Source organism: Chionomys nivalis, chromosome 16 (genome assembly GCF_950005125.1).
Source record: "Chionomys nivalis chromosome 16, mChiNiv1.1, whole genome shotgun sequence".
Taxonomy (NCBI): Eukaryota; Metazoa; Chordata; class Mammalia; order Rodentia; family Cricetidae; genus Chionomys; species Chionomys nivalis.
Genome location: NC_080101.1, coordinates 13,648,453 through 13,671,824, shown reverse-complemented (window position 1 = coordinate 13,671,824; position 23,372 = coordinate 13,648,453). Strand labels below are relative to the sequence as shown.

The window sequence follows — 23,372 nt, the reverse complement described above, 5'->3', positions numbered from 1 at the left end:
CCCTTACATACAACAAACACATATTGTCCATATGCCATAGAGCAGCCTTAAATGCTTGGAACGAGATTCAAGAACAAGAAAAAAAGACTAGAATTATATACTAAGGTTATACAAGTCTCTAAAGAACCCTTTAGTGACTTTTTTACAAAGATTTCACTAAAGCTGTACAAATAGGGGTAGGAGAACCAGAAGCGAGATGAATCCTCAATTGAATCTCTGACTTTTAAAAAATGCTATCTTAGAATGCAAAAAGATATTTAGGACCTTAACGGTCAGATCAGCACCAATGGATGAATGGATATTACATACCGCCAATATTCAGTTATTTGGCCCTGTGCCAATATTTCATAAGTTAATCATGGAAGATGATTTGTAAGCACTTTCCTGAATCTCTAGTTCACCATTACATGGACAACATTTTGGTAACTGATTCTAGTGTAGACACTTTAGAAAGCATGTTTGAGAAGTAAAGAAAGTTTTGCATCTTTGGTGATTTACAAATTGATCCGGAATAATACAAAGAGGAGAGTCTATCAGTAATCTAGGTTATAAAATAGATTTACAGAAAATTAGAACACAAAAAGTACAAATTAGAAGAGATTGAAGACTCTTAATGATGTCCAAAGTTTCCTAGGAGACATTTCCAATCTATGGCCCATTGCTGGCATCAACCTGATCAAATAATTCATTTAAACAAAATCTTAGTGGTAACAAAGACTTAGATAGTCCCAGGGAATCGACTAAATCTGAGATAGAAGTGCCTTTGAATGACGAGAAATTATAGAAGGCACATGTGGATCTGAATCGAAACTGCGTTCTGGTCATAATAACCTCCAAATACTCCCATACAGGAATTTCAATACAGAGGGAAGATACTATCTTAGAATGGATCTTTTGATCATATAAACCCTATAAAAATTGAAAACTTTCATGGAAAAGGTCTTTGAATTAATTATGGAAGGAAAATTGAACCTTCATCATTTAGCAGGAATAGACCCAGAAGAAATTATAGGACCTTTTAATCATGATGAAATTAACAAATTATGGGAAGACAGGTGAACCCTGGCAAAGAGCTTGTACTATTTTTTTGGGGGAGCGATTAATAACAACTATCCCCAAAGTGAGAGAATTTGACTTATAAAGAGAGCTAATTGCATTCTTCCCCAGATTGTATTGAACACACCAATAATTAGAGCCTGTACATTCTATATAATGAAAATAAATCAGGAAGGGCAGGTTACAAATCAGAATATTTATGTAAAGTGGAACAAGCCCTTATGATTCTGCTCAATGTTTGGGGGATTTTATTAGACTACCTCCTGATCAATAAATCAAATGTAGGTTTCTCATGTCTGACATAAAGGTATTGATCTTTGAGAAGCAAGGGGAAAGTAGCTCTCTTGGTATCTAAATGCGATATGCAAGCTGAAGAAAAATCCATTGATTGTCCTACCTATCTGAAAAGTCTATGAATAATAATAAGGACCGAGCTGGTAAAATATTCCCTATGATGGAATGAGCACTTTTATCTTGTGGATAACCAAGAGCTAGCTAATTGGATTTAAGCCTAATCTACTTAATAGAAAGAAATTTATGCGTGATGTTATAAACCTACCCAACTACTCATGACTAAGAAAGGCAGAGATGAATCCTAGAGAAGAGCCCATCAATTGCCAGTTTCCTAAACAAATGTAATTTCTAGCTTTAGTTTATGGAATTATTTCATGTCTACAGATAAGTGTAGCTCTCATCCCTCATCAAAGAATCATCTCTTTTACAACAGATGGAGGTGGTAACAGGGACCCACATCTGGCCAATGCGCAGAAAATTTGTGACTCTGGAATTCAGAGCCCCCGTTAAAACATCTGCACCTTAGGACGAGTGAAAATTAAAGAAGAAATAGCTGAAAGATTAGATAAAAGGAATCCGGGGGCTAGCATGTAAAATGAAAAATATTTTAAATAAAAAAGAACAGCAGGGAAAGGATATCTGGAGATAGGTAGTGTGTTCTTGACTCTCAATAATATTGTTGCCTAAACAAAATCAATATAATGGCAATACCAACTGACATATCAACGAAGGTTGTGGAAATTTCACAAGGCCCTATCACTAATGAAATAGTTTCAGGAAAGCAGTGACTGCTAAGAGAGGAAGGATTAGTTTTCTCCAAGAAAAAAAGCTCCTTGATAGGTTATCCTATTCTTAGTCACCAGCCTTAAACTCAAGTATGTGTACCCAGCAGCAAACGGGCTGAGTAGACTGTGTGTGTGTAATTAAAGAAGAAACGGGGATGGAAAGGATACAGGAAGATTTGGAGGTGAGAGAAGAAAGAGTGAAAATGATGTGAATACAGTACTTGTGTGAAACGCTCAAGAAGAATTAAAAATTTAAATAAAAGAGATTTTTACACAGGGAGATATTCTGTTTTAGTGTCAAGATGTTAAAAAGATGCCTGTTGGTCATGCGCCGTGAGTGGCAATCCTCACTGACTGCTGTCTGTCAGTGTAAAGACATACTTTTCAGACATTAGGACACTTAAAACTGTGTTGCATTTTAACTGAACCACAATGATCACACATTAGCCACTAGGTGATATTTGGTTGCAATTTTCTTTATGGTATATCACATAATACATGCCGTGCCATAAACTTTTTTTTCTTTGTCTGTTTTCTTTCTCTGTCCCTTCACCACTCAGATTTGCTGATATACAAATAGAAAAATCCATTCAAAGCACCTAAACTGTTTTGCCTTTCATTCTTTTCAGGATCCAGCCTTGATGGCTTCATAAGGTCCAGGGTTGGGGCGTGTAGATTAGAAATGTTAGGCAGAAGAAAGCAGAGATACAAAAGAAAAGAAGAGACACAGTTAGAGTCAGGAGGGCAGCCCAGTGAATACTAAATCCATCTACATTTATTTTTCATAGGCTTTATATACCACAATCCAAAGACGAGTGGGAGGAAAAAAAACCTCTTTACCAAAATGCAAGAAACAAATAAAGTTATCACCTTTTCAAATGCCCAAAGCATCAAGTAACCACACCCTAGGCCAAAACCTCCCGTTAGTAGCCACACCCTGGGTCAAAGCTCCTGTCAATGACCTTGAAGGAACAAGAATAGGCCTGAACTCTCTGACCTTTGTGCACCAACATATTCTCCTTTATTTATTTATTTCTTTAGGCCTGCACTTCTCCAGAAGAGACTACTGTGCCTGCCTTAGGGTGTCTTCTTCTACCTTTCAAACTTACCTGTAATCAGTACATACATTCTGTCAGGGATGCGCTCACTTAGATTGCTTGTACACCTAAGAAACCAAACTTTACAAACAGATTTAAATATTTGTCCATTAAACAAGTTTAAAAATCACTACATGATCTAGTGGGAATATTCTCAGTAGGCATCAGTCTCTAGACAGAGATATTTTTATATACTTAAAACAATGACTGTCTAAAAAGCAAAAGTTTTGTATGATGGAAAAGCATTGATTCTCAGTTTATTGAATTAATCTATAAAATTTTATGGCCTTTATATTATTGGCAACTATATTTACTTTTTAAATAAAACCATTTTCAAAATAATTTAATCCTAGCATTATTATTGTTGCAAATTTTAGAAAACAATTTTAATGAGATCATTTTATTGACTCATCACATTTCTGCAGTGCAACTTGGCTACTTTACATCTGATGAGTTTATTCCATTTTAATAAATTTTAAAAACAAAAATGTTTTATTTGGTTATGTAGGAAATATTATAGGTTTGTAAAGAGGAACGCTATTATATAATCAATGGTATGGTTTTTGTTATAGCAAATATCCGTGGCATATTAATTTTATGAAGAAAAGATTTTATTCCTCTCATGCTCCATAGGTTGAACGTTGCTTAGCTTGTTTAGGGAAGATGATGTCATGGTAACCTGTCATGCCAGTAGCAGGTGTACAGAATGAGCAATCTAACCTCCAATTAAAAACCAGAGCAAGACTGCAGTCCCGACAGGACTGTTGGTATGACGCTCCTCTTCCACAGTATGTGACAAGACTATCTTCATTTCTGCTAATTCTTATGAGGGATTCCTCAAATCCAAACATTTTGTGAACAAGTCTTCCCTTTCAGATTTTCCCAGCATTTCTCTAGTCATTCAGACATCTTATGGTGCTCGACCAGAGTGGTTGCCCATTTGGTTAGATACTCTGTACAGACAGCATGTTAGATATTTCCAAGTTCTCTGCTGCCATGTAATGAATAAAGTTAAAACTATTAGGAGTACAATGATTAATATTATGTTACAGCTCCTGTGAGTTATACCCTTGGGAGAAGCTAACCCGTTAGTGTAACTAGTTAAGCTAGAAGTTCATGACTCTGAGCATTTCCACTTCCTTCCCTGGTGGCTGGGAGCACAGCATTTGTAACCAGAGTAACCTGCAGGCTTAGAAGGAAGGTGAAAGTGCTTGATTGGCAGAGGCACCATGCTACCTGAATTTCCTTGCAGCCCAGCAGGGTGACTGCTGACTGTTGGCACCCAAGTGGGAAGAAATTATTTTCTCTGGGACTGGTGTAGTGATCCAGCCCCATTTCCCTGCATCTCTAGAGGTAAAGGCATAAACAGTTAATCTCTTGGGCTATGATCTTGTGTTAATTGAAACCAAGGTGAAGGGGAAAGAGAGAATATTAATAGCTTGTTAGGTTAGAGCAAAGGGTCAGTAAATTACACTTTCCTGAGTCTGTTGCTAGAGAATTTAGGCATGTTTATCAGTAAGAGCATGGTTTTTATTTTTATTGATTGATTGATTGATTGTTGATGTTGACCACATCAACAAAATTATGGAGTGCTTCAAGGATTTTTATGTCATGCTTGCACAGGGGCCAAGCTCATTTTCTCTGCTTCGGTCTAGTTTTCGTGTCCATGCTGCCAAAGCTAGGACTCACCTGTAACTCTTTACAGCTACGGATTTTCTGCATGGCGTATCTCTTCCTGTGGCGTGCACTGAGCTGTGAGAGCGCAGAACTACAAGAGTGAAGCAAGAGCCTTCTGTCCCTTGCTTGGAGGAAGCTGCTGCCTTCCCAGTCTACAAAACAATCATTATTTGTTATCCCAGCATCACTGGCTCAGAGGAATAAACACAAATAATTACTTACTCAAGGTCTCATAAGCCTATGCTTTCTGTGTCATCCTGGCTACATTATCACATGGAACTTGGGCTCTTTCTCCAAGCTTATTTAAATTGTCAATTGATTGTAGCTCTTTAGTTTCATAGGGATGAGGCCCATTATGTTCCTATGAGATGAAAAAGGATGCTTTAAATCCCCAGTCCCTAGCTTTTAGAATTCTTGGGTATGTGGTCATGACTAAAGCATCCACTTATCTCCCAAGTCTGCAAAAGAACATGTTTCCTCCTTTTATTTGGGAAGATTACCAACAGAGTACCCATGATTATGTCCTATAAAATCGTGGTTGCAAAATTAAATATGATTCAGACTTTACCAATGTGTTTAACATAATGTGTATGTATAGGCCTTTGCATGAATCTGTTTAATAGTATCTCTTCCAACTAAGAAATATTTTGTAAGCCATAATAGAAGTTTCCATGCCACAAAAATAGCAATCCAAACTGATGCTAACCTCTGCTCCACTGTGATATAGACATCTCCCATAACCATCATTTCCTGAAGTATTAGACTTTTGGAAAACTATAATTGATTTCAAAAAATGCAAATAAGGATATTAAAAATTAGTGGCAAAAGCAGAAATACAGTTTTATCATCTGAAATGAATAAAATGTTGCCAGTCCTTGAATTGCATTACTTTGTGGGGTTAAATCCTTGCCATACATAAGACTGAGTTAATACCTAAATCTCATTTAAAAAACAATCAGAAAAGGTTGTCAGTCAGTCAGTAAATCATTCCTCTTAATGGAACCTTTAAAATATCACTGTGAATTTGAACTTGGATTATCATTCTCAGTGTTTCTCTGTAGGCTGATAGTTAATATCCAAGGGCCTGTAACTGACAAAGGCAAGTCTGGGCATGTTAAAGTATATTCACTTGTAATATGTTCATGGGTTATTTCCCAAAATTGTATTTCATAGAATTTAATCTTATAACATTTTGTCCTAATTAGGGATACTATCACTGTGATGAAACCCCGTGACCAAAAGCAAGTTGAGGTGGAAAGGGTTCATTAGGCTGAAGGAAGTCAGGGCAGGAGCTCAAACAGGGTAGGAATCTGAAGGCAGGAGCTGATGCAGAGGCCATGAAAGGGTGTTGCTACTGACTGTCTCAGCTTCCTTTCTTATGCAGCACAGTACCACCAGCCCAGGGATTCCACCACCCACAGTGAACTCACTCTCTCCCATCAGTCACTGATTAAGAAAATTCTTTACAGCTAGATCTTATGGAGACATTTTTCTTAATTGAGATTCCTCCCTTTCAGATGACTATAACTTGTGTCTAGTTAATATAGAACAATCCACTATGCATTGCTATATTGAAAATATTGTATTTTTCTTTTCAGTGATCTCAGGGACTTGGAGTATGATTGATGTGTACATCAACATGTATGTTAAATGCTGGGGGAAAGCCAGTATGTTCAATGCATTGATCCATTGCTTCTACATGGAATGCCTTGAAGACTTGTTAATGTTTTTTATTTTTCTATTTCCACTTCTAGTCTGCTCTCCAGGATGTTGAGATTGCCCAAGAAATAACGCTGCAAAGAAGACTTACCACTCTACCTGAATTCAAGTAAGACATCACTTGGCAATAAAATATTATTTGTGGATTTTAATTAATGAATAAAATTACTATTTTCTTTATGACTGTAAGACAGTTATTATCCTGAATGTTATGGTTTTTGAAACATCATTTGCTGTTTTGAAAAATCTGGGGGCTCTTACCCTTTTTCTGGTGTGGGAAAAAGAGCGGTATTCTGAACATGGCCAGATTTTAGTCCTAGTGTAGTATTGGATGAGTCTTTTGTGAGGACGGTATTGGTTGTATTTATTTCATTCTTCTTTTACATCATTCAGGAGAAGAGATATCTGCTAGTTCTATACGTTTGCATGTGTGTATGCAGGAGCAGTTCTCAGCCTGTGAGTTGTGACCTTTGTAAAACACCTATTCAATAGTGTTAGGAACTGAGACACTGATCAGTAGCAAAATTACAGTTATGAACTATCAATGAAAATAATTTTATGGATAGAGATCACCACAACATGAGCAACTCTATTCAAGGATCACCGCAACAGGAAGTTGAGAAATACTGGTATGTAGTAGCGTGTGTATGTACCTTTATATTTGTATCGAGTTTGTATGCACAGTGCATAACCTCTGTGTGTGTGTGTGTTTGTGTGTGCGTGTATGTGTAATTGTTTTTGTTGAAGGTAGCATTCAATGCTGGGTGTTTTTCTCAGTTTATTTCCACTAAGATTTTTCAGATAGTGTTTCTTTCTGAATCTGAAGCTCATAGATTAGGCTAAACATACTTGCTAGTCAGCCTAGGGAAATACTCTCTCTCTGCCTCTCTAGTGCTAACATGACAGACACATACGACTGTGCCCAGATTTTTTTTAACATGCGCTGACAGGGGTCAACTCAGGTCCTTAAACAAGCTTTTTCCTGTTTGAGGCAATTCGTTTAAAATACAAGTATATTTGGTATATGATTAGATGCCTTATCATGACATATATTGGAGTCCCATTTGGCAGAGAGTTGAACTGTCTTGAATAAGAGACCATAAGTAATGTCTTCTGGAAGGATGTAGAAAAAACATTCCCAATATGCTCCATATCAGGGAAAGTGGGGGCATTCATTGGTCTAGTAATGATTTAGAATAAAGCTTCTTCCAGGAGCTGCTGAAAGATCAATGTGGTCCAAACCTTATGCCAGGACAAATGTCACATTTTGAAAGGATCACATGCTACTTATTAGAAAAGGTAGAACCCTTGTTCTAAAGTTGAACTGGTAATTCTGTTTACTTTCTTAGTAAATCATCATGGCATATTTGAATTCTTACCTTGTGGACTATAAAGAACTGCTGTGTGGTATTAATGACAATCAGTGAACTCAATGCTCCCTGTGGTATTTCACGATGTGCTAGTTCTTATGAGTGTATTGTGTGTGCTGAGGTTCATGATACTTCTTTAGATATACAATGGAAGAAGCCCGAGTGCATGTCTTCATGTTACAGAAAACACAGAAGTTTGGAAATTCATGCTTCAGGTTTTTATGAGTCCAGCACCCTGCCTGAGCTCCATAAAGCTAGAGTCAAATTCAGAAACACATGAGATTAAAAGCTACCAGGCCTCAGTCTACTTTGCTTATCATACCGTGATACCAAGGAACTTGAAAGATACCAAGAATCTGTTGCATATGGAAAAAATGTTCTGGGCTATGAAATATACTAGGTTTATGAAGACTCTTCTCAAAAGATAGAAGTATCATTTATCAAAATCTACATTTTCATTTGCTATAATACCAATTACCTAAAATCCATTGCATTTCAAAATAATGCATGATATTTTTCAGAAATAAAAAATTGGAGAATTTAAGAGCCATGGCCTTTTGAGTGTAGTGTTGATCTCTTGCATCATAACACTTGTCACATCTGAGCAAAAGTCATCAGCAAATTATTCATTCCACAGCCATCTCTGTGAACCAGTGACACTTGAGATATGAGAGTGTATACTAAAGAAGCATTCTTTTTTCATTTTGTAATTAATGGCTCTGCATTAGAAGAACATTGATGCTGATGATTTAGAGTGTACTCTTTTTTTTTAGAGTGTACTCTTATAGTTTTTCTTTTATATCATTAGTTATTGTTAACCTCTTCCTGTACCTTATTTATAAATTCAATTTTATACTTAGTATGCATATTAAAAATATGTATGCCTACAGTTCCACACATCTACTTGTTTCCAGGCCCATACTAAAATTGATGAGATGTTAGAGCTATAAGTGTGATGGACAGGGAGAGGGAAGAAAGAGTTGGAGTGTTGGGGAGGTTCACTTGGTGGCTAGTCATATCTTCAAAGTATGTTCTCACAGGTACACAAGAGCAGTTAACATTTCACTGTTTGTTCTCTCATGTAATGGATCTAAAATATTCTTCCTGTTTCTTCTATATACAGAATGCACATGCTTAGGTCCTGCTCACATATACTCATATACAAAATAAGCATGGTTCCATTTTTGGATGGGGCAGGGCCCCTGAACAGTAAGTAGTGACTATTTGACCAAGGTGCCAATGGCTATCCAAGCTGCTTGATCTTCTTGTGTTCACTGATAATTCTGTCAGAACAAGATTATGCTATGTGTTAAGTATTCTAATTATGAAATTTATTGTTGCTGTTCTTTTTGTCTGTGCTACTGGGATTTTGTGGCATATACATTTTCTTTACTTTGTCATATCATAGCCTGTTTTCTCTGTGCATGAATCCTCTACTGGAATTGCTCGAGTTTCTGGTCCTTTTGGACATGTTAATGATTCTGGAAGTCACTGGTTTTCCTAAAAAAAAAAAGTACCTATTTTTAGTTTTTCTGTCTGTTCATGTTGGATAAAGTGGCATAAATGTAATGCAAGCCAGTTGAGCTTACTTTAGTGACTGATTGACCTATGCGGCTCCCATTCTCTTTTTCTTCTTTCTTTCTTTCTTTCTTTCATTTATTTGAGGCAGGGTTTCTCTGTGTAGCCCTGGGTGTCACTCTGTAGACTAGACGGGCCTCAAACTCAGAAATCTGTCTTCTTTTCTAAACTCTTTTGATTGGGTTCTATTTGTTGGTGTTATGTTTCTTTTCAATTTTCTGTATATTTGTATAATATATCCTATATGTTAACCCCCAGTCAGAGATATAACTAGTAAGATTATTTTCCCTATTCTCTAGGCATATTCTTCACTCTGATGAGATGTAATTTCTTGAATAGAAATTATATAGTTTCATGAGGTCCCATTTATCAATTGTTTTTCTTAATACCTGTGATACTGAGGACCTTTTTCATCAAGCCTTATAATTTACCTATGAGTTCAAATATAATTGATGGTTTTTTTCCTCCAGCTGATTCTGTGTTTAAGGTCTTATATTGGAGTCATTTGCATTTGAGTTTCACAAAAGGTCAGAGATAAAGATCTAATTTTATTCTTTTATAAGTAACTACCCCATTTGAATGGCAGCAGTTGTATAAGATGCTCTACTAGCTATTTTTGGATCTCGTTCCAATCAGAATAATTGAGATTAAAAATTAAAATGACAGTGAATGCTGGCATGGATGTGCAAGAAAAAGAACGTTTATTCATTCTTGATGTGAGTACAAACTGGTACAACTACTATATAAATCAATGAGGAAACTTCTCAAAATAAGAGGGGACAGGTGCACCAAATTACCAGCTATACTGTTATTCGGCACATTCCTGAGGGTTTGATACCTTTCTGCAGAGTTATTTCCATCCATGTTCATTGCTGCTTTATTGACAATACTCAGGTAACATTCTAGATGAATCAGTCATCAAAATGCACTACATATTAAAAGTGGAATACTTTTCAGCTGCATATAAATGTTCAGATGAATGAACAGATCTGGAAATAATTTTGAGTGAGGCCAACCAGACCAAAAAAGAGATAACACAAGTTATCTTTTCTATGTTGATTGTCAATTTGAATTTTTGGGTAAGTATGCTTAAATTGGAGTACCTGTAGAAGTCAGGAAATTAGTGTAAATCCATTCAAGGAATTTTGAGGAATGAGGATGGAACACGAGTTGTATGAAAATGGAAATGGAAACATTAAACTGGGATGGCTACCTGGGATTAGGAATATGTGATTTCATGTGTGATATGAGAGCCAAAGAAGGGAATATTGCAGGTAATAGACTTCAGATGGGAATAGGGAAGGGAGTTGAGGGGTTGGAAGGGAGGGAGAATTGATTCAAGCTAAAGATCCATAAATAAGTAATATGAAAACTTTTTTACAAACTAATTTAAGAATATAATAATATCCACTGCATAGGTATATAATACCAATCCCAGAAGCCAAAGGTTATTGTAAGATACACCTCTCTTGGTTGTTGACAATAAAAGTTCCAAGTGCTGTAAACAACATCCCATGGTTTTTGGTTGCCAGAACTAGAAGGTAAAATCCTGGTGCAAAAGACACCATTCACATTGTACATAGGAAATAATGAAATCATGCTAAAATATTCTCCCTTGTTGGCTAGCTTTCATTGTGTTAGAAGTTGCAATGCTGTCAGCTAGAAATGTCATCAGTGTTCTTACCCATCTGTGGAACTTGCATGATATAATGACAATATGTCAGTTAAGATATATGCTCGTTGGTGTAATAGTGGCATGACTGCTCTAGAGGTAACAGTGTTTTGTTTGGAATCAGGGCATACTTCTCAGAAGCAAGTCCATTAGTGGCATTGTAAAAAATAAAAAAAGCCCAGGATAGGGAGGCTATAAGTTTCAGGGTGAACTTACTACTTCTGTTATGTTTAATGAAAATTTTGTCAAAACAACTGATAAACATGTAGGTATATATCCTTAATGAATGATCACTGGGTCAAGACAGAAATAAAAAAAGACATTAAAGACACCCTAGTATTCAATGAAAATAAGTGAACAACATTCCTAAACTTATGGGACACAATAAAAGCAGCACTGAGAGGAAAGTCATTAACACTAAGTGCTTTTATAAAGAAATTGCAGAGATCCCATACTAGCAACTTAACAGCACACTTGAAATCTCTAAAACAAAAAGAAGTAAACACACCCAAGAGGATTACAAGGCAGAAAATAGAGGGCTGAAATCAATAAAATGGAAACACAAAGAACAATATGAAGAATCAATGAAGCAAAGAGTTGGTTGTTTGAGAAAAGTCAACATCATAAACAAACACCCAAATTTACTAAATGACAAGGAGAGAATGTTCCGATTAATAAAATCAGAAATAAAAAGGGGCTATGAAATAGACAATGAGAAAATCCGAAGAGTAACTTGATCATACTTCAAAAACCTGTACTTTACAAAACTGGAATAGCTAAAAGAAAAGAACAAATTGCTCAACAGATACCACTTGCCAAACATAAGTCAAGATCACACAAACAATGTAAACAGACCTATAATGACTAAGGAAATAGCAACAGTCATTAAAAGACTCCCAATCCAAAAAAGAAAAAGAAAAAAAAAAAAGCAGAGGGCCAGATGCTTTATGCACAGAATTTTAGAAAACTTTCCAAAAAGAGATAATCCCAACATCCCTTAAATTATTCCATGAAATATAACCAGAGGGAACATTGCCAAATTCATTTTATGAGGCCACAGTAACCCAATCCACAGCCAGACTTACCAGATAAAAAGAGAATTACAGATCAATTTCCCTTATGAACATGGATGTAAAAGTACCCAGTATAGTACTCAAAAACCGAATCCAAGAGCACATCAAAAAGATTTTCCACCATGATCAAGTAGGCTTCATCACAGAAATGTAGGGATGTTCAACCTACCATATAAAAATCTATCCATGTAATACACCATATAAACAAAATTCAACATCCAATCATGATACAAGGAACATACCTAAACATAATAAAAGCAATATAATGAAGCCAACATGAAATTAAATGGAGAGGTTTTCTTGTTGCTGTTGCTTTTTGGTTTTTTGGTTTTTTTTGAGAGAAGCAAGTGCAAGTCTTTATTTCTGCTTGGGGTGGGCGGGGGTGGGTGGGAGGGGAAGGATCCTGTGACTGCTGATGGACATCTCAAAGTTGGTAGCTCTCACCTCTTGCCAGCTGGCTGCTTCGGCCACTTGGGCACTTTTCCCAGGCTTCTCCTCACAGGTTGGCTGTCCCCTGAATGGGCTCTGGGGGGTCCCAATGCCCCATCCTCAGCAACTGGCTCAGACTCCAGGGATACAGGGTCAGGAGCTGGCAGCAGAGGTGGGGAACCGGTGACCTGGTACTTACACCTGGCCCCCAACACTTTAGCTGCAGATGGGGAGACAGTGTGTTCTAACATTCCAGAGTCCAGGTTCAGACCTGTTGGTTCTTTAGCTCCAAAGTACACAAGAGCAGCAAGGAAGAGGTTTACCTGAAAGAGAGTCAGTGTGTGAACACAGTGAGATTGGGTATTGCTGTGAGAATTCTGCTTGTGCATCAATACCTCAGGGCAGATAATTTGTCATATTTCAAAGAGAAAAGATGTCAGTAGGGTGAAAACTGAATATGTTAACACTAACATAAAAACTTATGAAATAGAGATTAGACTTAAATTTGATTTCCATAATAGTTCTCAGGATTAAAGTTCTTTTAATTTTTGATGTAAATCTAAGCTAAACTCTGTAGGGTTAATTCTCCAGGGAATGATTGAAGAAAGGCTGTTTTGTAAATAGTGGGAAAAAGGTTTTCTTGCATTATAGGTTTTTCTTATTTTATATTGGAAATCTGAATTATCCCTAACAGGTTTATAGTTGTTCCCATTCATTTTTTAATCTATTCAATGCCTATTACAGATAATCCATTCTATTTCAACAGCTGTGACTCAGAGACAGATGCTGCATAGTTCACTGTATTCAGGAGCGCACAGTCCAAGTATGCTACCACTGAGCCCCTGTAGAGGAAGACCAGTCTTTTGCTTCTAATTCCTTTTGGAACAATTTTAAATTTCATTAGGCAAACTCTCATACTAGTGAAAAATGCAAGTCCATCATATTTTATGATTATCTTTGTGACGAAGGACTTCAGTCACAGTACGAAGAGTAAGCATAGTGTCTGCTCTCAGGATTACAACTCAGAGCTGCTGTTATTAAACAGTCGGATAGTGGTGACATCAGTAACAATGTGACTCCTGGAAATTAGTTTCAAATGCAAAGCAACAGTTGATTTAAATTGTTTCTTCTGTGGAAAAACATAAGAATTAATTAATTATCAGTAATTGGCCTCTTATGTTATTAATGCTCCTCTGCATACATTATGATTCATAATAGTAGCAAAATTGTTGCGCTCCACAGGAATCATTTCACATGTAATCGATTGCAGACTCTCAGACTGACTCCTCCATGAGGCTCCCTTGTTCCTGATATTCCTTTTTAATTTGTGTGTATTGCTTACTGTACTCATTCCTAGCTCCCAGGTTCTGGGGCTCCAGGCTTTGCCTGCATTCCTGGCTGTGGGTTCCTTCACTGTGTTCGTTGGCACATAGATGACATCATGTATTTACAATTGCACCAGAACACAGAACGATTAATGATGTAAAGAATATTCTATACATCCTTTCTCCTCTTCCTGCCTCATGCTAGTGCCTTTCTGCATTCTCCTGAAATTACTGAGCCTTTTAAAAAATCACTTCAGCTTTCTTTTTCCAGAATCTGGTGTAATGAGACATGAGACTTTGTGGTTTTTCTCAGGCTGGTTTCTGTTCACTAATCAACATGCTGTTTACTCAGTAGCTTCTCAACTTGGTAGTGAATTCATTTACTGCTGAATTCCATTTTCAGTGCTGCTGATGAAGCAAGCCATCTACTCGCTTACTGAAGGTTGTCTCAATCACTTAGACTTTTTGTCAACAGGAAATAAATGGCCAGGAAAACCACTATCTTTGGAACTAAGTTTTCAAATTGAACTGCTAAGTATGTGTGAGTACAACAAGCCAAACACGTAGAAAGACCCAACTTTCTTCGTAAGAGTCTCTATCCTTTGAGTCAGGATATGCTTTTGTTTGCTTGCTTGTTTGTTTTTGAGATTGGGTATAACTGTGGTACTCTCTCTGAATTCTGTCAACAATTGGCACTATTAGATCTCTAGAGTGTAAGCTTTCTAACAGGTGTGCAATGATATCTCATAATTTGAATTTTATACTCTTCACTGAGTAACAGTTGCAGTGAGTGAATTTTAATGTTTGTTAGCTTGCTATAGCTATATAGTATTCACCATAGAGTGTCCTTCAGAACCTGGACCCATTTTCATGCAGATTGCTTAATTCTTCTGCTATTTTAGGAGTTTACAGCCAATCTTTTACCATTCAAGAGTATCAACATATTTTTACTAAGCTTTACTTGAATTTTCAATTTTTGATGGTATCTTTTAAAGAACAAACTTTTCTATTTTAATTTAAAAAAATTCTAATTTTATAATCATTCCTTTCAATTTTCAAGTTATATCTGAAATGTCATCAACAAATCCAAGCCCACTGTATTTCCTCCTGTATTTTCCTGTAACAATGCCTTTTTATGTATGGGTTGTCATAAGCCACATTTTGGTCCTAGCCATGGCGAGCTCCTACTTTCCAGAATAGGAACATGAGGATTAGAAATGTTAAGTAGGAAGAACAGATATAAGAAAGAAACACAGAGACACAGGAGAGTAACAGAATGGCAATCCAGTGAATGCTGAATGCCGAGTTCTGAGTTCTCCTGTGTTTATTTTCCATACACTTTTATAACCCAATACAAAAGGGGGGAAGAAGGCGAAAGTTTGCTTTAACAGGACACAAAGGTCAACCAGAGCAGTCACTTGCTGTAATACTTGAGACTTCAGGTCATTAATTCCTGAGGGAAGCATTTGATATTTGGCACAGTGAACACACCCTAGGCCAAGTATCCTGTAGGCAGCCATTCCCTATGTCAAACCTCCTAAATGAAGGAGCACAGGAGAATGCTTGAATTCTCTGACCTTTGTTCAGAGTGGAGCAGATCCACCTCTATGGGCCATCTTAATGTCTAAAACACCAGGGAGCCACACCTTGGGTTAGGATATCTTGTTTTATAGCCACACCTGTTGTCAACAATTTTGAAAGAGCAAAAATAGGCTCAAACTCTCTGACCTTCAGACAAGGTGGAACAGGCTCACATCTGTGTGTTCCCCAGTAATTCTTCTCTTTTTATTATATTTGATAAAGCCCATGCTTCTGATCAGGAGAGATGACTGTGCCTGCCGTGGGGGTCATTTTCCCATTTTACAGGTTTGCCTGTCATCAGCACATACATTCTGCCATGTATGTCCTGTCTTAGATTGCCTGGGGGCTGAATCTTATGTGTCCCTGGCCACCAGCCTGTGTTAATAAAGGGTTAAGAGAGAAAGCATCTCTGGCGCTGTCCACTTTTGAGCCAACTTTTTGTCAAGCGAGTATACCAACAACTAGATAAGCATATGCAAGCAGATAATGCTTTGCAATATATATGCTCCTGTGGTTGAAATATCTCTTAATAATGGAGTGAAATATGATTAGAGGTGGAATTGCCTTCTTTTAAATTGGTCTAGGATATTCCCAACAGTTTTTAGTTACAATCAAAATCCAAATTTGTCTCTTAAATATATCAAATCTAATGTCAAAATTCTCTCAGACAAGCTCTAGCCTTTTTCCAATCAGTAGCATCTTCATAATGAACTAAAACAGTTACAAACATTAACAGGTCAAAAATCATACTTTTAGCATAGGATTTAACATCAAACATGCAATTTGTCAAATCACAACAGGTCAATATCATAATTATAGCATACAAATTAACAATAAATATGCAATTTGTCAAATCACAATTTTCTTAAATTGTTCTAATCAAAAGACAAGGAAAGGTTTCTGTGATGGGTGAGTTATGAGCCTTCTTTTTCCCCTCCTTTAGTCCATCTGTCTTACTGCTTTTAGGTTTCAAAGATAAGTCTGAGTTGTTCTAGTTTCTGAGCAGCAGCCTTGAGAACCTTTAGGCTATTCATCTAATTTCTGAAGAGGGGCTTTGGTCACGATTTGTTACTAGTCTTTTTTCCCCGAAGGGGAAATTTGAGGCCTTAGTTTTCAGGTCTATTATTTTAACAGCAGATTGAATACCATACTGGCAAAATGAATTCTGTATCCCAAGATAGAGTATGGATAAACTGTCAAACATTCAGTCAGCGTTCCTGGGTCAGCTCCAAAGCAAACAAGGCACACCAAGGTCTAGAAGTTTGTGCAGTAGGTCCACCAAGAAACTAGGAATCTCCAGTCGTTACCATGATCTTTCTTTCCTTCTCAGACTGCAGCATGATGGACTTAGAATATCAGGAACACAGATTTAGGAACCTCGTTTTGACTCTTCTGTGCGCACATCAGTGATTGCCATATCACCAAGGGCTGAAATCCTTTTGCTGTACACATTGAACCGGATAGTTTGGAAGTCATTGTGCTTCACCATCCTCCTGTGAAAAAACACAGACATATCCTCGACCACATATTAATGCAGTGCAAGAGTCTCTCTACCTTGCTTTAGTGAAGGTCACCTTGGTGCCATCATGCCAAAATCTGTCCATGGCAGACTGCTCATTAAATCCACATTTAAGATGTTTAGAGTTAAAAGGACATGATTTAAGGAATTATGTGGTGGCTCAGGGTAAAACACTCCCAATTTTATCTTTTCAAGTTGTATTGTATGGGCACATTAATTGTATGCTTTTTTAGAGCCAGCATTTGTTAGCAGCTTCTGTGAGCTTCCTGGGGGGAGTTAGAATCATTACGCCCCTTAATAATCTCATTGAGGGGCTCATGATCCCCTGTAAGCAATAATAAATAGGACCATAGCCGTTGGATATTTTATTTAAAGTTTGTAAGCTGTCTTTCTAAACCAAGCTGCAAGTCTTGCTAGCCGACAGGCTCTAAATTGCTCATTTACATTTTCACAGACACCTGTCTGGGCAGGGCGGAGCTTTGCTGCAGCTGGTCTGCTACTCTTGGGCAGCTAGCTGGTTTATTTTGCAGCTTGGCTGTTTGCCAGGGACCTTGGAAAAGGCAGCAAGGTCCCTTATTGTCTGTTGTGCCCGTACAGGGCACGGGCTACCCTCAGCAGTCCCGCCACAGACCGGGAGCAGCTGACAAATTTTTAGGTGTAACTCAGGTTCCCAGGTGCCCGGCAACGAAGCTGCTATGAGACCGCCATGTGCATAAACTTAGGCTGGTATAGCCATACGGTTCTTATTACCCTTACTTTTTTTTATTTTAAACCTTGTAATGGTTAATGCTCTGGACTCTGAATCCAGCAATCTGAGTTTATATCTCGGTGGAGCCTGTTTCTTGAGGAAGAGACCTGGTCCGTCACGCTTATCAACTCAGACCATGAAACCCAATATAAATGGGCTGCCCGTGCATGCTTCAGCATTGCCGGGACATGTTTCATTTTTTCAATAACAAAATTAGAAGAATTACTATCAGGGTACGCTGTCTCTAGCCATTTTCTGCCAAGCAGTCTGGATGCTGGCTGCGGGAAACCAAGTCCTCCAAACTTTCCTGTCTGCTGCATTTCCTAGCTCTGTTGTATAGCTCATTAGCAGCTACCTTCATCAAGCCCTAAGAAATGAGATCACACACTCCATACATCCATCTGTACAGAATATTTCATATTCAATCTATAGCACTCAATTTGTATTCTGTGAGTTTGCCCTATGGAATGTTTTATTTCAAGAATATTTTGCATGGGAGAGAAGGGGTCATTTTCTTGGAACTATCTAATAATTACATCATTGGAAAACAGAAACAATTTTTAATTCTAATCTTACTGTTCTACTTATTCAAATCTTATTATTAACTTATTGTCTTACTGTCCTGACTCCTGTTAGGCTCCCTAATAGCAGTGGTGAGTGATTAAAGAATATTAGTGGAGAAAAATCATTAATTTTTACCTTGGACTTACTATTTCTTGCATGTAGTTCTTATTATCTCAAAGAAGTGTTAGGTTTTTATTGAATTATATGTATTTTCTCCCATATCATTGGACTGTTCAGTGTCAAGACTAATGAGGTGGTGGATTTTATTATTTGAAATTTTATTTTATTGAATATTGAATTATTATTTTAATTTTATTATTTGAAAGTCAAACAAGCTTTTTATTCCACACAGTGTAGTACACAGTTCTTTTTGCTATTGGATTTCCTGTTGGGATTTTGTATAAATGTACAAGTCTATACTCACAACAGACACGGATCCCTGTGCTGCCTACGACAGTCTGATTTTACTTCAAAAGTAGTGCTCGTCTCAGTGAAGAAGCTAAGAAACCAAGCTTTTGTTTCCATTTTCTGTGGGAGATGTAGAGATTTTATTTTATTTTTTGAAGATGATGAATTGCTACAGTTTTCTATTTATTTGTGTCTATGCAATATAGCTATCATAAAATAAGTATATGTTCTCTCTTAGTTGTATTGCATGGACTATTTTAACAAATGATTTTACCTAAATCATCAAACTTATGGGAATATTCTCAACACATACTACTTTGATATCCTTTGATCTAATGGAGTAATAAGCCTGCATTATATCTAACATTAGATATTTTTTCTCTTCATCATTGAGTAGCCCGCCCGCAGGATCATTGTGTTGGCTAGTTTTAGAGTCATTCGGAAGAGGGAGCACCAGATTGACTTTGTGCAGGCCCGTGGAGCAATTACTTATTTAGCAATGAGGGACATCCCAACTGATTGTGGGTGGTGTTACTCCTAGGCAGGTGATGCCCAGGTGAATAATAAGAAAACAAACGGAGAAAGTCAGTAATCAACACTTCTACCTTGTATCTGCATCACTTCCTGCCTCTGTCTGGGTTCCTGTCCTGCTTGAGTTCCTGCCCCAACTTCCCTCAGTGACAGACTATGATGTGGAACTATAAAAATGCTTTACCTCTGGAGGCAGAGGCAGACAGATCTCTGTGAGTTCGAGGTCAGCCTGGTCTATAAGAGTTGGCTCCGGGACAGCCAGAGCTACACAGAGAAACCTTGTCTCAAAAACAAATAAACAAAAAACCAACCAACCAACCAACCAACCAACCAGCCAGCCAGCCAGCCAGCCAACCAACCAACCAAACCAAACCAAACTAAAACAAAAAAAAAAAGTTTTACCTCACAGGTACTTTGGTTCTCTAGAAGCCCTAACTAAGATTATCATGAATTTATTTCTTTTGCAAAACACATCATGTTGATTTTATTCCACCTACCATTTTCCTGTTTTCTGCTCTACTGATTTTGGCTCTAAATTTTGTAACCACTTTTCCTAAGTTGCTTTAGACTCATGTGGCTTGTCTTTCTGTAATTTTCCCAGGTGTACATTTTGGCACCATTTTATGTTATTCTTTTGTAATTTTCCATCTAACAACTATATTTCATTATCTTTAGATCAGCTGCGTACATGTTTCCTTTTTTTGCTCCATGTATTATTTTATAGTGTCTGAATAGGAAAGACAAGGGTGTTCTTTGCCAAACACTGAGGAAAATACATCCATCTTTCTGTTACAGAGATATTATGATAGTTCCAATGTGATCTGAAGGCAGGCTTTTAATATTTCCAAAATATCACTATTTTGTTTCAGAAGATGGTCTGCTTTGTTGAGTGTTCCACAGGAACGTGAATAGAGTGGTTGCATTTTTCACTAGCACCATCCATGTCAATGACATCTTCCCTGTGTCAGACTTGTGGATTTTTAGTTGTGAAAAGAGGGTGCAATTGTGAAAAACAGCTCATTTGTCTAATAGGATTTTAGGAAGCTTCATGAATTTTCACACCATGTATTTACATTTTTAATTAATTAATTTAAAAGCAATCTTTTCTCATATTACATAACAATCCCAGTCCCACTGCTTCCCCTTCCCACACTCCACCCCATATTCTCCCTCTCCCCCCATCCGCTCTTCAGCACGGGTAAGGCTTCTCATGGCCAGTAAACAAAGTCTGGCACATCGCTTTCAGACAGGACCAAGGCCCTCTCTCCTATATCTAGGCTGAGCAAGGGATCCCTCCAAAGGGAACAGGCTCCAAAAAGGCAGTTCAGCAAGGGTGTTCAATAATTGACTTTCAGAAAAATCCTGGCTTATTTCTAATAATTTTCCTTTTTAATGAATCTTTGAATTCTTTTTTTAATTTTATGTTATTATTATTATCCTTAGCAATGACTTTACATTATAGTCTCTTTACAAAGACCATTTTCATGACAATGTATAAGATCTTTCTCTCTTGTATGATATGAAGTTATTAAAAGATCAAAATCACTCTCCAAACTACAGAAAAAGAAACTAGAAAATACTGTCCAAACATGCTTATGCACAGTAATTATACATTTTAAAAGCAGTACATATGAAGTCTGGCACTTTTCTTCTTTTAAAATTAAGCAAAGTTGGATGAAGTTGCTAATGCCATATATATATGTGTATGCACACACACACACACACACACACACACACACACACACACACACATATTCTTTATATCCGTGCCAGCTTCCTTTTGATTCAAAGAAGTGAGGGCATTTAATTATTCAAACTTTTAATGATATCCTATCACATTAATTTATGTAAAGTGATAGTTTTCATAATTTATTACTGAGTTTTTGTTTGACAATTTGAGTTTGATCTTCTTTACGCCTGTTGTTTACTTAAAAATTGTATATCGTCCAAACACAAAATGATTATTGAGTGTCTGCAGTCATATCTGCTGTCCTTATGGCAACTTGCATTGCTTTGGGTCTCTTTTCACTTTTTCTGACTTCTCAAGTTTTGGACACACATTTAAAAAAATGATTCATTTTTTTCTCCCTTCCCTAGCATACCAATAATATCCATTGTTTATAAAGGTTTAATGGATGTGCTAGAGTTTCTAATTTATGCTTGCAATAATTTAAAAGAATGAACTATCATTGACTTGCAGATCTTGTACTGCACAGCAGTGTCCCTTCCTCATACATGTCCCTCAAGATCCATATTGTTCTTCTTATCTTACTTCTTTGTATACTGTTGTCTCTGACTGAATTGCAAAAGGTTTTTTTTTTTTTTTTTTTTAAATCTGGAATTACATTGGAATAGATCAAGGGGTAAAGAGAAAATATGGTAGACCTCCTTGCTTTGCTGGCTTTTTTTTCTTGTCTTTTTCCTTTCCCACCTGATCATCTTATAATACACTGTGTAAGACAAGTGTTTCATGCTCAATTCAGTCTCTTTTTCTGATATGATTTTTGTACCCTCACTTTCTAGTGGCGTGTTTGTCTTTCACTCACCTTTGAAGTAAAAAATTCCTTGCTATAAAACACAAATTTAGGTTGTTTTTCTTAAAAAAAAAGAAAAGAAAAAATACACCATATGCCAATAGTCGTGTGCATTTCTGTGTGAAAAACTAAACAAAACATGAATTTTACCCTTGTTCATAATGACAAGGGCCTCTCCCCATCTCCACTCACAGCTGTTTCCAAGACTTCCCCTTTGCTTAGCTTGTGAGATTTTAAAAACTGCCCAAGTGTGAATTTTGTTTTTATCTCGCTCTGCTGTGCATGTGCCTGCAGCTCTGTTGATCAGTAACTGTGAACAGCTCCCAGATATTTGGCCCTACATCTTTTTACTTATTTCAAATCACTTACTCTCTCAACTACAAGCTTTTGGTCCATGGTCATAAGTGCATTTCTTTGCAGGGTTTGGGTCTGTCATATCTTTTGATTACTTCTTCTATTTTTTGTTTGTGAGTCTAGACTTTAACGGCTGATCCATTTGTCTAGCATAGTCTTTTGATTATTTATTAAAATTTGATTCTGTGCAGCAGTTAACTATTTATACTCCCATGCTCTCCAGCTTCTCTAGAAGAGTCCAACCTTTGACCCACCAGTGTATCCTCCAGAGGGGTTTACCTTACCTGTTCTCTCTATCTGCCCACCTCTCCAATTTAGAGAGGCAAAGGCCCTGATATCTCATTTCTGAGATGGTCTAAAAGGTTATTGAATCTACTGTGACTCATTCTTGTAAGGATGGAAATGATTTCTAAACTTTATGCATGTTACAGCTAAGAAAAGAAGCTGCGATATTTAATTATTTATTAAGTAATATTTCACATAAACATCTACCAGACAAAGCATCTAACTGCTAATGTAATGAACTTATTTTTTTATAATTTTTATCTAAACATTTTGTTTGTCTTTTTAGTTATTTAGTTACTTTTTAATTTTTTCTTTTATTTTTGAGATTAAAAATTATATAATTTCTTTCTTCTCTTTTTTTCATCCAAACCATCTCATATACCCTTCTTTACTCTCTTTCAAACATATAACCTATTTTTCGTTAAATGTTGTTAAATGTGTATATGTGTGTGTGCGTGCGTATGTGTATATGTATACAATATACATACATGTTACCTTCTCCATATGAATGTTTGTTTTCAGGGTTGACCATTTGCTATTGGATAAGCAATTAGTATGTTCTTCCCTGGAGAAGAATGCTCCTGCGCTCAGCATTCTGTGGTTGCCTTTAGTTCTTTGTGTGGGGTTGAGGCCTCCTGTCTTTCCCTGTTCACATTGGTATGTCTATTGGTTTCTTCCTCATTAAGCTCTTGTTTACATAGTCATGTTGGTGAGACTTTTTGAGTGTAGCTTCTGACATTGCCAGCAGACACAGTCTCACTACTCCCTGCTCC

At 37.0% G+C, this 23,372-nt stretch overlaps 1 protein-coding gene and 1 non-coding gene across 5 annotated transcripts in view; one reads left to right on the top strand and one right to left on the bottom strand.

Moving 5' to 3' along the window:
* The window catches only part of Sntg1 (syntrophin gamma 1), a 357,578-nt gene that overhangs the window by 133,511 nt on the left and 200,695 nt on the right, over positions 1-23,372 (top strand). For all 4 annotated transcript variants that reach the window (XM_057790678.1, XM_057790676.1, XM_057790677.1 and 1 more), the window contains exon 2: positions 6,664-6,737. The gene's annotated coding sequence lies outside the window, so the exon portion shown is untranslated. The remainder of the gene's footprint in view (positions 1-6,663; positions 6,738-23,372) is intronic.
* Positions 4,811-4,913, bottom strand: LOC130888312 (U6 spliceosomal RNA). Its single transcript, XR_009058445.1, has one exon. It is a non-coding gene; the product is annotated as a U6 spliceosomal RNA (small nuclear RNA).